At 37.2% G+C, this 14351-nt stretch overlaps 1 protein-coding gene across 2 annotated transcripts in view; it reads right to left on the bottom strand.

The window, feature by feature from the left end:
* BZW2 (basic leucine zipper and W2 domains 2) overlaps positions 1-14351 on the bottom strand; it is a 63547-nt gene that overhangs the window by 48529 nt on the left and 667 nt on the right. The window lies entirely within an intron of this gene.

Raw genomic sequence — 14351 nt, 5'->3', positions numbered from 1 at the left:
TAAATGGAAACACTTTAAACTCTTTTGAAGTTTAAACCAATCCCCAAGGGGTCACAAGTAATAATATTATCTGTGCATAAAGAGAAATATGACAAAGGATCTAAATATCATTTCCTACTAAAAGAAACAAAGGTCTCTTGGATAAAATGGCTGATTCCAAGGTTGGAGCATGGAAGATTCCATATGATCCTGACAGTCTTGTGTCAGAAAAGTGAACTGCTTTTAACAACAACAACAACAAAAAAATAAAAATAGATCAAACAACATAGAAACCATCCCGAGGACAATCCACTGGCATCAGCTGAGACAATTTGGCCATTAAAGTAATTGAAAACAGCATGGATCATAACTCACTCAATAAAGTAAGAATCTACAAGTCCATACTCATTTATTTTAGAGAAAGCAAATATACCAGTGCACAAGGGAAAGGAAAGTAATTGGGAAGAAATGAAAGTTTTCTTTTCAGTAGAATGCCAACTGATAAATAGAGAAGGAAACATGGAGTGGAAAAACATCATTTTGCAATCACTGTACCAAAAATTGATTCTTGCAAGAATCATCAAGCTATACTAACAGTGCCATGACACGTGTGCATGTGGGCAGGCGTGCTTGATGATCAACAGGATATTCAAATCGCCTCACCGCATCTTCGCAAAAATTACAAAAAGAAAAATGGTAACTCCACAGTGGAGAAACAAGGTAACACCTTAAACCCAGAGACAACAGACACCACAGGGCTCTGGATGCTTACAGTTAGAACAGGATATTATTTATGCGGCATTCCAAACAAAAATGCATGATCTCAATCTAATGACGAGGAAACCAAGGCGGATCTAGGGACGTTCTCCCAAACAACTGGCCTGTATTTTTCAAAAATGTCACTGTCTTAAAAGTAAAAGTCAAAGAACTGTAGCAAATAAAAGGAGAATCAAAAGGACATTACTAAATGCAGCATGCAATCCTTGACTGGATGCTGTACTGCCCTGTAAAAATATTTTAATATACTTATGACATTAATGGGGTAATTGATGAAACTGGAGTATAGACTATGGAGATAAGTATGGTATCTATGTTAAATTCACTCAATTTTATTATTGTACCGTGGCTCTTTACAAGAAGTAGCTTCTTCTAAGGAAATACGCTCTGATGTAATAAGGGACAAAGGGTATGCCACCCACTCTCAGACGGTTCAGAAATAAAGTGGATATATACGTATAGAACCAAGGAGCAAAGGCAAACATTGGAAGTCCTACAGACTTCAGTGAATGAGGCTGAGCAAGGAGAACAATTTGGGGAGCTGAAAAGGCCCAGCACTTAAACAACACAGGGATTCTTTATACTGTAACTTCCCAGATCCTACAGAATTTGGTCAGCTGGGAAGCAGGAAATAACCCTGCTGCATATGGACTGCACATCCCAGTAAAAAAGCAAATAAATAAAGCAAAAAATCAAATCTTGATTTGAAGATGCTTATAATATGTTACTCTGGTTAATACATCTCCTTGTATTTGACTGTCCCATGTGCAAGAAAACAGTCCCCCCAAACACCCTTACTGTAACATCAGAATGGGGATTTACACTGCTGCATACAGAGACTACACAAAATCCTTGGCATGAGCCAGCTATGACCTGCTTAACCATGCCCTGCACTATGGGTATTATTCCTGCCATGGAAATAGTCTTCTATGTTACAGGCTTAATTGAGGAGAGATTGAGAAGTATATAAAATGAAACTGAGTATTATTAAAGATTACCATCATAGAAAGAATAAAGTCAGCGGAAAAAAGAATGTGTATGTATGCATGCAAAATAAGATGTGAGGTTTTTAAAGAGAAGAAGTTCTAACTTTTACTATTTCAAAACAAATACCTAAAGGCAAAGTTATGGTTCCTGAACAGAAAAGGCTTTTAAAATTTTTAAATAAAACAGTCCATTATTTTTTCCTGTATATTTAAAAAAAAATTCATCAAAGCAAAAAACATGCAAGTACAAAATATTATATAGTAAGTGATTTAGAAAGATATATTCCAGAATTTACCTATCAAGTTACTTTCTTCCTTCAATACAGGATAACTATACATTAAACTAATTATGCTGTCATTAATCAAAATCCCTTTTAATTAATATTTTTATAAATTCCTTCTTTTATATAGTGTTCAAAGGCAATGAATATACTTAAAAAAAAAAAAAAAGATTTTATTTATTTATTTATCAGAGAGAGAAAGAGAATCCCAAGCAGACTCCATGCTGAACATGTGGACCTTGGGGCTGGATCTCACAACCTTGAGATCATGACCTGAGCTGTAACCAAGAGCTTAATGAACTTAATGAACATGAGATCACAAATGAAAGTTGGAAAGTAGTGGTCTTTATTTTTTCACTTTTATGCCCTTTTATGTTGTGCTAGTTTTTTTTTTTTTTCCATCAGTGTTTTAGTAGTGCTTTACAGCTTAAAAGAGCTCAATAAAATAAAATGTTTCCAATTTTCCTAAAGTGATGCATTAGAACACATGGCTTTTAAAATAAAGATCCTAGAGGATCATTGAATTAGATTTCATCACTGCATGTATGCAGACCGTCTGAGAGTGGGTGGCATACCCTTAAAAATTGATAATAAAATCAGCTCATCATAAATCCATTATTGCACATTTAGGGAAAATAGGGTAAAAAGAGAGAGAAAAAATATCTATAATTCTAACTTTAAGTAATGACCACTGTATACATTTTAACATACTGCTTAATTCTCCATTGGGGGAGTGCATACATGCAGAAAACATTTAAATCCAATTCTATTGTCTTTTCTAATATCACAGCAAAGAACAACTTTAACAAAATTGCATTAGAACACACAGTGATGAAATCTGATTCAATGATCCTCTAGGATCTTTATTTTAAAAGCCATGTGTTCTAATGCATCACTTTAGGAAAATTGGAAACATTTTATTTTATTGAGCTCTTTTAAGCTGTAAAGCACTACTAAAACACTGATGGAAAAAAAAAAAACTAGCACAGCATAAAAGGGCATAAAAGTGAAAAAATAAAGACCACTACTTTCCAACTTTCATTTGTGATCTCATGTTCATTAAGTGGAATCCCACTCCATAGAAAAAATAAATACTTTAAGGTTGTCTTATGTATCCTTTCAGAAAATGCCTATGCATATATGTCAACAAGTACCCACACATGTGTATAGAAAATGGGTTGAGGGGGCCTGGGTGGCAAGCTGGCTGAACGTCAGATGCTTGGTTTCAGCTCACGTCACTTTCTTGGGGTCCGGAGCCTGCTTGAGACTTTTCTCCCTCCCCCATGTCCTTCCCCCTCGAACAAATAAATATTAAAAAAGAAAAGAAAATGACTTGAACATTTTCAATGGGAACCCAAGATATGTCAGACCATGTGCTATCAAATGATCCATAAATTCATCAGCTGTACCGAATGTACTACTCTGGTGGGGGGATGATGATAATGGCAAAAGCTATGTATGTGTGGAGGCAGAAGGTATTCAAGCAATCTCTGCACTTTCCTCTTAATTTTGCTATGAACCTAAAACTGCTCTAAAAAGGTAGTCTTTAAAAAAAAAAAAGAATCAGCAGGGAGTGGTGCCAAATGCCAGAGAGTAAGTCAGTTTATTAAAGCCGATTTTGTATCAAAAGCAAAACTGATAAGAGTATATATGACTACTAGTTCAAGTGGAAAGTTAGAAGATGTTATTATGACAAGGAGGATTGAAGTGTATTTCATTTTTCTCAGGATTTTAATCAAGGAGAGGAAAATCGGATCCTCTAGAAAAAAAAATAACACCCCCGACAAATAACCCGTGGGAGAATTTAGCTTTGGAGCAGTTGCTTAAAAAACATAATGGACCTTCAGGAAGCTCAAAGGTGGTGGTGGGCAGGCATCCAACTTTCCACATTTATGAGTTTTCTCAACCAAGCCACTCCTGCTCTCATCCTCCCAGGAGGGGACCTGCCCAAGCCTTTCTAGCAGATGAAGCCGTATTTGAAGGGCTGCACACAAAAAACACTTACCATACACACGAGTATTTCACAATGGGCAGAGCATGAACTGGATAGAAATGCCAAAGCCAAGCCTAGGACTTAATGATACACAGCACACTGATGATACAGGACTGTATTGCCCGACATAATTTTATAGCAGTGGACTACACAAACTCAAATTAAAAAAAAAAAAAAAAAACACCAAAAACTAAACAAACAAAAAGAGAGCTATAAATTCTCAAGTACATTTTTTAAAAGTTTAAACATAAAGCGAATCATGTATTTGTCTTTATTTATCAAGCGTATGACTGGTACTAGTCAACAGAAACTCAACAGGGGCCAGCCAAAAACGTTGCATGGTGCTCACTTTCTAGCAGGTGGAGATTTGACCCAAGCACTGCACAAAAGCCAGGCAGTGTGAGTTAACAAGTAAGGGTCTCTAGCATGTTAAAGTGATCAAACGATGCATTTGAGCTGCAGTTGTGTCTGTTAATGCTTTAATAATTAAATGTGTTTCTTAATTGATATCCATGAAGCATGGAACACTTTGAAAACCAGGGACCTAACACTAGATCCTCATCTAACAATCCAAGAAGGCTCTGAGGTATCACACCACTTGCTTGAGGTCATGCATTCCATCCTAACATTGGTGATAAGGCAGAGATGAAAGCAAAAAATTCCTTCCATCAGGAGGCTTACATTCAGGGAATAGTCAGGGCCAGAACCTAATCAACCCAATCTCCACTTAGTGCACTTTCCAAAAAGCCAACCAAAATTGTTGCCGTGTCTTGGGCAATTATTTTTATGATACTCGAAGGCAGCTTTTTCATTATTTACCTCATAGATTTTATGGTTTAGAATTAGAAAGAGTAAAGCATAAATGTTAATTTTCAAGTCTAGTTCAGCACTTTTATAAATTGAATTGGCATACGCTACTTCCCAAATGCCAAATCGTTTTCCATGGAGTTCTATTAAGGAAAAAACATTTATCTTTAGTAAGAGGAATTAACAGAAGTCCTGCCCCTCAGGGACATGTAAATAATAGGAAATTTATGGCACCATGGCTTGTAGTACGACAGAAGCTGATTATCATATTGTTTCCTGTAGAGGCTCACCTCTAACAAAAACATAATCTTCACACTCCTGAATACTGATGCCAAGTCCCTTCCCCCTAGCCAGCAGTTTCCTCTGTCCCAGCAATGTGGGGTTCTCCTTCCTGTTTATAATAACCCAATTCTCTTACCTTCTATACTAAGAAAAACACATGTTATTGTTTTTTTTTTTTCTTAGAAATGATCACATGGGATTTCATGAAGATAAAAAGCTTCTACAGAGCAAAGGAAACAATCAACAAAACTAAAAGGCAACCTACAGAATGGGAGAAGATATTTGCAAATGACATACCAGATAAAGGGCTAGTATCCAAAATCCATGAAGAACTTAGCAACTCAACGCCCAAAACCCAAAAAATCCAGTCAAGAAATGGGCAGAAGACATGAACAGATGTCTTTCTCCAAAGAAGACATACAAATGGCAAACACACATGAAAAGATGCTCAAAATCACTCATCATCAGGGAAATACAAATCAAAACCACAATGAGATACCACATCACATGGGTCAGAATGGCTAAAGTTAACAACTCAGGAAATAACAGATGTTGGCAAGGATGAGGAGAAAGGGGAACCCTCCTACACTACTGGTGGGAATGCAAACTGGGGCAACCACTTTGGAAAACAGTATGGAGGGTCCTCAAAAAAGTTCAATATAGAGCTACCCTATGACCCAGCAACTGTACTACTAGGTATTTATCCAAAGGATACAAACATAGTGATTCAAGGGTGCACATGCACCCCAATGTTTATAGCAGCAATGTCCACAATAGCCAAACTATGGAAAGAGCCCAGATGTCCATGGACTGATGAATGGATAAAGATGTGGTATATATATATAGTGGTATATTACTCGGCCATCAAAAAGGATGAAATCATGCCATTTACAATGGTGTGGATGGAACTAGAGTGTATTATGCTAAGTGAAGTCAGTCAATCAGAGGAAGACACATACCATAAGATTTCACACATATGTGGAATTTAAGAAACAAACAGATGAACACTGGGGAAAGAAAGGAATAATAAAATAAAATAAAAACAGAGAGGGAGGCAAACCATAAGAGACTCTTACCTATAGGGAACAAACTGAGGGTTGCTGGAGGGGAGGTGGGTGGGGGGATGGGATAACTATGTGATGGGCATTAAGAAGGGCCCTTGATGTAATGAGCACTGGGTGTTATATGCAACTGATGAATCACGAAATTCTACCCCTGAAGCTAATGATATACTGTATTTAACTAACTTGATTTAAAAAAGATCTAAAAAAAAAAAAAATCATAAATCCAGGAAGCTGTTGAAGTTAGTTTGAAAAGTAATAAGGTCGTTTGTGGAAATGTATAAGAACAGGATGACAGTAGAATATTCTTTTTTTTTTTTATAATTTTTTTTTTTTTAAGATTTATTTATTTGACAGAGAGACAGCGAGAGAGGGAACACAAGCAGGGGGAGTGGAAGAGGGAGAAGCAGGCTTCCCGCTGAGCAGGGAGCCCAATGCGGGGCTCGATCCCAGGACCCTGGGATCATGACCCGAGCCGAAGGCAGACGCTTAACGACTGAGCCACCAAGGCACCCCGACAGTAGAATATTCTAAAACTGCTCACCTCACAGTGGCTTATGATATATTCTCTGCAGTGTTTAAGAGTTGGTGTTCCTTCTTATTACTTATCCCTGCCTGGGGGTTTTATTATGATTTATTTAGAAGTCCTCAAAGATAACAGTACATCTAACAACTGTTTTTTCAAAGTCCTCATTTAACATAAAAATAAATTGAAATATGAATAGACAAAATATAATTCTACATCTTTCACAGATTTAAGTTATTGTTTTCCTACTAAAATACTATTTGCATAATTAAGAAAATTAAAGGCAGCCCAAAATGACACTATATTTATGTATATATGTATCTATGTATTAAAGAACCCATTTATTTAAGAGAGAGAAAGAGAGAGCACTAGCACAAGTGGGGGGAGGGGCAGAGGGAGACGGAGGAGTGGGCTCCCCGCTTAGCGCGGGGCTCAATCCTAGGACCCTGCAATCAGGACCTGAGCCAAAGTCAGACACCTAACCGACTAAGCCACCCAAGTGCCCCAAAACACTATCTTCAATATTAATGTGGGGCATTATGCTTTCTTATATGTTATCATTATATTTTCCTTTTTTGACATAAACAAAAGATACACCTGATATTAAAAATCAAGAAAGAATAACAAAGGCATTGTCTCTTTGGCATTTGCCAAAAGAATAGTTCATTCAGTAAGTTACCTAAACCTTATTTTCAAAATAGATGGCTTACAAATATGACTATCAGAACATTTTTTTGGCACTCTTCACTCAACACATGCCAAATTCAGAACAAGTCAAATCATTCCATTTGGCATTTAACTGCCCAAAAAAAACTTACTAAAGAGACCCATGACATCAATAGCAACATGAGAGTGAGCTAAGAATGAAAAGTATTCTTGTGTATATCCTGCTAATATTTGCACATTTTATATTAAAAATCCAAAAATTATTCTAAACCATCAAGTATTTTATTCCCTAATAGATACCAAAGGAAAATGCTGCTGAAACTCCTAATGACAACCACAATCCTGCATTAAAATGATTCACATTAATCTGATTATTAAATCCCTGTCCTATCTCTTGGGTTTAACTGTTTCAGCATTCCACTGAGTAAAAGTAGGAAAAAAAAAATCAGAATAGTCTGATTGGAAAAAAAAGTCAAATCGAAAGAGTAAAAAAGTCCTAAAATTCCTTTAAGGTACAGATTTAAAAAATTCCATGGATCAGATATTCAGATAGATTTTATTTAAAAAATAAACCTCACAAAGAATTTCCTACTTATTTTCCAGCTATTTATATTCTAGTTATTTTGAATAATTTCAAATCACTGTGTAATTAAGGGCAAAATATTCTAATAGATGTATGATTTTCTCTTCCATTGTTTGTTTTAATGTCTATTATCAACTTCTTGCTAACACCAATGCTGAAGACAGTGGTTTGTGATTTTGAATTTAGTCTGAAACATGTGATATCACGTTTTATAAAGTACTTGAGGCAAGAACACCATCAAAGTGTGCTTTAAAATATAATCTACTACTTTTATGATCTTGAAAAGTCGACACATTGAGGAAAACATGTTTTTGAGTGAAATCATTGCTAGTTCCAGTATGGTTGGCTGTGAAACTGTAGCCCATATTTATCTTATAAATATTTATAATGTTATAATATTTTTTATAATTGTTTTTCTAGGGGGTTGTTCTCCCTGGAATGCTGTCCGTTCCCTGGCTTGCCAAATTCACCAGTCCTTCCAGACTCAGTTCAAAATCTCACTTTCTCCAAGAATTAGCCCTCCCACTGAGCTCCACCCATTCTGGAATTCATACTCATGTCTGTACAGCTCTGGTTGGAGATTGAAGGCTGTGTGGAGGAGGGGTCATTTGAGCTGAGAAGGATTTGAGTAAAATTTGATATGCAGAAATGGGTGGAGGAGGGCATTCCAGGATCAGGAAGCCAGTGGGTGGGTAGAGGAGTAACAACATTGTTCCAATTAGAGCTGAAAGATGGCAGGCGCCAGGGAAGGCACTTGAACAAGCAAAAGGTTCTCAAAGGTATCTAACCTGTGGGCTGACATAAGCAGGACAGAGCTTTAGGAGGATTACTTCATTCAGTCCCTACTGGTTCACGGATTGGCCTGTCTCCTGAAGGATAGTATAAGCCTCTTGAGGACAAAGATCATGTCTTATTCTTTGGGATTTATTGATCATAACAGATGCACACCAAGATTTTTCTTATTAACATACCAATTCTGAGATATAATTATATCTTTTATGACTCTCTCTTTAAAAATAATTTTTATCTTGGGGTGCCTGGGTGGCTCAGTCTGTTACGTGTCTGTCTTCGGCTCAGGTCATGATCTCAGGGTCCTGGGATCAAGCCACAGGTCCAGCTCCCTGCTCAGCCTGTGCTTCTCCCTACTGCTTCTGTTTGCTCTCTCTCACTCTCAAATAAATAGAATCTTTAAAAAAATAATTTTTATCTTCCCAAATCGAGGAAGATAGGTGTATACCAAATACTAATGTCAAGACAATTTTATATTGAAATGTTTTATCAACTGTCCTATAATTGTGTTTTTCCCAACTGTAAACAGACAGAATTGGCCCTAAAAATAACAACTTGCTTTAATATAACATTTTACAGTACAGGGTATCCTCAAGCATCCTCAAAGTCACCCTATAAGCTTGGTGAGCATCTCTGTTGTATATATATGAAGAAACTGAAAGCAAGGGAGATTGCTTTGGAAAATACATCTCATCCCAGAAGCTGGAGCCATGGTTTTCTCCCTCCAATTCCCAGGGCTCTGGTTGTGCTTGGCTGTCTCCCAGAGACCACCCATAATCATTTCCTACCAGATCACAAGAGGCTACTTATTGGGCCTGCTTTACTCCACGATCAACAGACCAGGAAGAGATCCTGCTCAGAGGGTGATCAATGTAGTTTAAAGGGCTGCTTTGTCTTCTGGGTTTAACACAATTGCACAATAGACAATCAAATGGCAAGAGACAAAACCACCAATTTTCTAGCCTAAATGTATTAATTGGGAATTAAAGGGAATACTTTTTCCTTCTGATGCAGAAATAGCTTTCTATTTTTAATTACTGGAACAGTTCTGTTATACTCAGATAAGAGGCACCAGCCTAGAGTTTTAAATTGCGCAGCAATATAGTTAATATAAATACGAGTTGAAGCTGGAGATATACTAATGTGTGCTTCAACAATATCTGGCAGTGATAATGGATTGGCTACATGGTCCTTAGACTACTTCACTTTGAAGCTTAAGTAAATCTTCAAAAATCCTTCAAAGTCTGGGAAGACGTGTCAAAAAATGACACAAAAAAAGTCCATGTTGGCCTTGGGAAACATCAACATTTAAAAAGTCCAAAACATACGAAAAGAAACATAAATATCAGGAAACATTAAGTTATAAAGTTGTAAGAATCCAGGAAGTAAGTGTGAAAATAAGCATTTGGTTAAGCAAACCCTGAGTAAGAATCCTGCAGGCACAAGTTCTGAGTCTGGCCCTTCTATTCCTACATTAATATACTTGTCCTAACAATGCTGATACTGCCCACAACAGTTTTGGTACTTCTTTTTTGGGAAATGGTTTAGGAGACATAGAAGAAAACCAGTATCTCCATTCACATATCGTTTTTTTCAGTTAAGTTAAATATTTCGTACCTTGTTCAGACTGTCTGCAAATTACTTTGTCATTTTTCAGAAAAGATGAAAATGAGCTTCCAGTGAGATATTCATAAGCCTCTGACACAAGCACTGAGCAATGCCACCTACCTTTTAGTTTTGTGGAGAAGCTAAAATGTGATATGAAAAGTTTATGGAAATGCACTGTTCACAATACAGTCCTTTGCAGACTGAGGTGTAACTGTTTTAACATTACATGAATAATTGCATAAGCTAAACTCCAAGAGTTAGAAAGAACATTTGTATTCATATTATTTCTTCTGCTTTGTTAAACAACAACGACAATTTTTAGAGGCTGTAATACTTCCAAATTCTCCTTTCAAAAACTTCATTATGGAAAATTTCAAACATACCCAAAAGTAGAGAGAACAGTTTAATTAAGTCAATGTACTCATCGTCCAGCTTCAAGTGTTAACAAGTCAATTTCCTTATTCATACTCTTATTCAGTGTCTGTCCTCCATGGTCACAGAATTATACTGAAGCAAATCTCAGATGTCATATAATTCCCTCCTTAAATAATACCGTACATATCTCTAAAAGACAAGGAATCTTTTAAAAATATATCTACAATAGTTTTTTCAAACGTAAAAGAAAATTCCATAATAGCATCAAATACTCTCTCAGTCAAAAAAATGTACCTAAGAAAAGAAAATCAAATGTCAAGGAAACATTACCCAGAAAGATATAATGCTCAAAAACGAGCTATTGCCCTGCAAAAAAAGGAAAAAGCAATCTCTAAAAGCAGAGAATTGGAGGTCTGGGGATTTAATGGGGGAAATCCAGGAATGGTATGCGAAATCTGTAACATGTACAAATTGACAATTTTTTTTTCTTGGTTGACAGCATTCATCAATCAGTGTGTCAAGAAGCTTGAGAATGAAACATTTAAAGACCTTCTGCCCTTAGTTATGGCTGTGTGTGCTCGGTGCCACATCATCTCACATGGCCAGGAAGGATTAGTCAAGTAGGGAAACAAATCCACCTAAAATAAGTTAGAGATCAAACTAAATTCAAATCAGCAAGCATGGAGTATACACTAGGTGCCAGACACTGGGATACGATTTTGAGAAACAAGGATAAATTAGTGCTAGCTAATTCAGAGTTGAGAAGGAGACGGGGTCAAACAGATTCATAAGAACTATACCAGAATGTCATGAAAAGGTACCTGCTTCAGGTATTTTCATGGGGAGCCAGAGGAAGAAGCAATGATTGGGGTGGGGAGGCACTAGGGCTCCTAAGAAGGTAGGAGAGGCTTAGAGCATGCCAATAATGCTACCAGCGACTCCTGTGTAAAGATTTTTACTTATCCCCCTCAAACACAAGAAGAAATGTGTTTCCTAGCATCTGTGATGCCCTCACTGGATAAGGTGGGAGAGGTGATCGTGAAAAAAAGTGGTATTTTGAAAGTTGAGCAGTCCATCAGATCTGAGGAGGAGACAAGAGACTTAGTGGTGAAGGAAGGGAGGGCATTCCAGGAAGAGAAAAACAGGAACAAAGGGGTGGAAATTACTGGTATGTGAGGGAACCAGCAGTGAGTGTGGTGACCTTAGAGTGTGTGGGAGGGGCTGGCTGACTGGAAATGCAGGCTGGGACCAGAAGATGGAGCCTTCCAAGCAAGAACTGGGCCTCTGTTCTGTAGCCAGTGGAAAGCTATTGACACGTTTTAAGTAACTCAATTCTGTCTTTACAGAGTATGTCTCATTCTTGGGGGGTGATGGGTGCTCAAGGTTTACTGAACTGGTAGCACCTTGAATTAGCTGCATGGGCTTGAGGTGAGAGAGAAGCAGGCTACTTAGGAATCCATGGCAATGGGCCAGAAGAGGTCTAGGGTGGCAGTAATAGAAAAGAGAGGAGACACAAAAATGTCAGACATTTCAGAAAACATTATTTTTAAAAAGGTGACAAAAGAAACAGAAGAGAGACCAAAGCATCATGCAAATATTATTATGCAGTGTGGAAGTGTGTTTCTATGTTCCAATTTCTGTCCTAAAGTGGGAATATACATATAAGCCATAAACACATAAAATATCTCAGGAAGGATATGAGAGAAACAGATACCAATGGTTGCAGGGCATGGAGAAAAGACTGGTAAAGGGGGTAGGAAGGAGGCTTTTGTACCTGTGGCATGCTGAACCACATGAATGTATTATCTATTGGTTAGTGGAAAGAATATATAATTTCCCCCTTATTGCCAGCCACATAGGCAGAAAATCATAGAAAGAGAAAAGGTTTTGGAGACAGATCTGGGTTCCAATTCTGGCTCTGACACTTCCTAACTGGTGGGCAAATTTATTAAGTTCTTTTAGTTTCTGTCCTCTTATTTGCTGAAAGAGAGATTACTATAATTCAGGTCACTCTAACAATGGTTAAATTTAATCCCATAGAAAGCATCTGCTAGAATATCTGGCACAAATTAAATACTCCATAAGTGGGTGGTGGTTTTTTATTACCAATAAAACTTCTAATACATTCTTAGTACAAGAAAAGTTCCTTGATCAAGTTTAAGGTATGCTTATCAGCTAGTCTTATTCCTACATTAAATATTTACTCTGTACAAAATGATTAATGTAATCCATCTGATGAATGCTATCCATTACACATCTGTTTCTAGGAATTTAAACAACATATTATTTATCTGCATTTCTTTGTAGATGTTAGTTTTTGTCTTTAAATGGCATTGACTAAATTTACTGAAGTCATGTATTCAGAGGACTAAATACCAACCAGATGCCAATAAGCACCAAGAAAATAGGTAACAAGTTGCTATCCTCGAGGAACTAACAACTTCAGTGGGACAAACAGGTGTGACCTTCAAGTAACCATGGCCCCAATTTGGCACAAGATATGGAAATACTGGCAATGAAGTACCCAAATCTGGACACACATCCACCATAAAATGTTCAGTCACTTGTTAGAGGAGGTTACTCTGCAAGCATTTTCTTAGGTTCCTGGGTTTCTTCTGCATGATACTGTGTTTTAAATCAATTGTAACTGTGGCAGTAACAGCATTTTAAGTGTTACAAAATATTGGTCACTCTCAAAAGCCTTACTACTTGTTGTCTGAACAAGCCACATCATTATTAAAGCATCATCAAACAACAGTTTCTTTGTTATACATTGAGATGAATAATTACAAAGTATTTTCATGTGAGATGTTCTGGCTCAGATCTGCCCCAGCCTGTAAAGATGAAGCCTTAAAAAGAAAACAGCTGGAGTTTAGAAAAGATTTTGTTAAATGCAGGAAATAATGATGAACATCTTCCAGGATTTCAGAAGTGTTATGAATGCCAAAAAAAAAAAAAAAAAAAAAAAAAAGGAAAGAAAGAAAGAAAAAGAAAGAAAGATCGAAGGCATAAGGCCAGAAGAAAATGCATTTCATTTAATATATGGCACTGTGGGGAGAAAGAGGGTGGTGGGGATGCTTAACAAAAAAGTCTAGATGATTATTCAAGTATTTCTCTTTGAAGTACATGAGTCTAGGAAGAAAAATCAATACTAGTCCATACAGAAACAACAGTAACACATAAACACTTATTTCTAAAGAAGCTTTCATTGAGGCTGTAAATATGTCACGGATGCGCGCCCTGGAGTAATGACTGACTTCGTATTAGCCAGCAAGTCTTGCTTCTGAGCCACAAGAGGGTACACACTTGCATTTACCACCTTGGTACCTATGGTGGAAGCTCAAAGCTCGAGGCAACATATTACAGTTGAATGAAGGTTGGATTAAGAGGCTAATCTAAGGCTATATATAGACAGCAACACCAATTTAATCTCCGCCCCCTTCCCCTCCCCTCCCTATTTCCATAAATCTCAAGATCTGAGTTACAAAGAGACTGGGAACTCTAGCAGAGCAGAGGTCCTCCTTTCCCCCTTCCCCCCCAAGCCATCTCTCATAAACGAAGTATTAGTTTAAGTGTAAATTGCTTTCAAACATCCTTAACAGGCACCATAGGGCGAACAGATCCGGTTTTCTTCTGTA

This window comes from Neomonachus schauinslandi, chromosome 12 (genome assembly GCF_002201575.2).
Source record: "Neomonachus schauinslandi chromosome 12, ASM220157v2, whole genome shotgun sequence".
In the NCBI taxonomy this organism is placed as follows: Eukaryota; Metazoa; Chordata; class Mammalia; order Carnivora; family Phocidae; genus Neomonachus; species Neomonachus schauinslandi.
This window is presented reverse-complemented; position numbering and strand designations above follow the sequence as displayed.